Source organism: Macrobrachium rosenbergii, chromosome 3, assembly GCF_040412425.1.
Source record: "Macrobrachium rosenbergii isolate ZJJX-2024 chromosome 3, ASM4041242v1, whole genome shotgun sequence".
NCBI classification, from domain to species: domain Eukaryota; kingdom Metazoa; phylum Arthropoda; class Malacostraca; order Decapoda; family Palaemonidae; genus Macrobrachium; species Macrobrachium rosenbergii.
Window position 1 is genome coordinate 87619971 of NC_089743.1, and position 2500 is coordinate 87622470.

Genomic DNA, 2500 nt, shown 5'->3' on the forward strand with positions numbered 1-2500 from the left:
TCGATTTATCTCTTCATTTGTTTACTGATTTATTTTTTCACTCTTAATAAAGGATCCCTTCTTTCTGTATTTCCCTTTACCTCCTGTTACTGCTTTCGAATGAGCGCCGTGTTCTTTGGACGCTTGCATTTCGAGTCAATGCCCCCTGGGGGCTTGTTCCATATGAATAAGGGTCATCTCCTGAATAATAATAATAATAATAATAATAATAATAATAATAATAATAATAATAATCATCCCCATTACCTTCTGTTACTTTTTCGAATGAACACCGTGTTCTTTGGTAGCTTGCATTTCGAGTCAATGGTCCCTCTGGGCTTGTTCCATATGAATAAGGTTCATCTTCTCGATAATAATAATAATAATAATAATAATAATAATAATAATAATAATAAATAACCTTAAACTTTCACCAACCGATATTACTTCTACAGATTTTATATATAAAACATAAAATAATTATTACCTACGTGAGAAGTTATTCAAATAATTAAAAATACTGTTTATGTATGTTCGGGCAACAAGAGCCAAATTCGTAATAATAAAATATTAACTGCAAATACCTCAGTATATAATTGTATCGTAAAATCGTTATCGGCCTCTAAAAAGTTGAAACTATGTTGGTGCGACCTTCCAGGCTTGAAAACATTATCTTGCTCTATGCACAGGTTATAACCAATGGGATTAAATGAATTACACTTAAAATATAATTGCAATTGACAGGTTTCCACTGTTATATAATGCACTGGAATATAATCCTGTCATTAAATATCTGGGCAAACCCGATTAATTCCTTTACATGCAACACGAAGCATTTCATAGCCGAGGTCAAAACTGGTGCGCACATAACTAACTGAAGAAATTTATTTTGTAAACTTGAGATAAGAACTAAATTTATTCAGAAGTCTATAACATCTACATAATGTACCTTTGAAGATACATTACCTTTGAAGATATATTACCTATCAAGGTATATTACAATTGTGAACTTGAATGTTTAGTTTTTAAGTCGTATGTTACTTTTTTATCCATATTAAACTTAATATATCTCAATTTAGTACAACTCTGTTCGTGAAAGTTCAATAAATGAATGATTTAAGATGACTGAAACCTGTCACAATCGGGAACAAAAATCTCCTTTCCAATATTCCTAAGATGATAAATATAATAATTTCTAAGTTCATTCGTGTTATCTACATAACTGATTTATCTTTGTTAATCTTTCTTTATCGAGGACCTACAGTTACATATCAATGAGGTACGACGCGTCTATAAAACCGACATTCCTTGACTACAGTTAGCGTTTATCCTGGGTAAACTATCATATCTGATTTCCATAATCTAATCAAACACTCATTTAAAAATGGCTCTTTCGAAGGGAATGATTCAAAACCAGATTTTCAAAAATTAAGTTACTGAACATCTAAACAAAGCATTTTATCGGTATCTAGAAAAAAAAATGGCCACAGGAACTCTCCCAAAACAGACATTTTCCATGAAAACTGTCTTAATTTCTTACTTAAGGATTTCATCGGCTACCACACTCGTAAAACAATCGCAAGAGAGGCCCTTTTTGGGAAATTACAGATTAAAGCCCAAGAACTCAAGCCTCAAAGGAAAATCTGGAATTTCTAATATATGAACTTCATTTACCGGAAATTATACAACACTGAATCCTCCGTCCGTGAACATTTTTTTCATAATACTGCGCGTGAATTTGAAAAATCCAATTTAGACATGACCATGGAGGTGTGTGTGTGTGTGTTTGTGTAAAAAATGAGCGGAGTACGCAAGCAGAAAAACAATATGAATCAACATAACTGACCTCCGTAGATAGAGTCAAGCATAGAGAAATGAGCATGAAGTCACCCTTCCCTCTTACGCGCCGACGACCGGACGGTCCAAGAGGGTCGCTTCCCTTTTTATTCTCATTCCTCATCAGGCCTCATTAACAGCAGGTCAGTAAGCTGCTCCGTTAATGAGGGGACCCCATTACCGTGTGCTTACAAAGGCTCTTCGGCGACAGTGAGTACAGCGTTGTTCAAGGGACAAAAGGACTTGGGAGCTGACTCCTTCTCGACTATAGAAATGAGTCTCTTGTTTCGTTTGCCCGGTGCTTCGTACAACAAACAAACAAAGAAGGACAAGAGAAGTTATGCTTCATACAACAAACAAACAAAGAAGGACGAGAGACGTTAATGTGCTTGCAAGCATGCCAACAGAAAGAAGGCTTTTAAAGAGTATATATACGCTTGCGTCCATGGGCGCAGTAGGCTTATAATGTAGGTTTAATTGTACATCAACACAATACAGTCAAAAGTTTCTGTAAAGTTTACGAATGTATATACATGAACACAAGACGTGTTCTTCATGCATTTCGGGGAGTTTACAGATGCTATGACCGAAACTTGCGTCTTATAACGCAAAACTTGGCTCCTACAGTAGAATTCTTGATGCCTTGGTGGATAACCCCGTATTCTCATTTTGTGTGTGTGTCTCT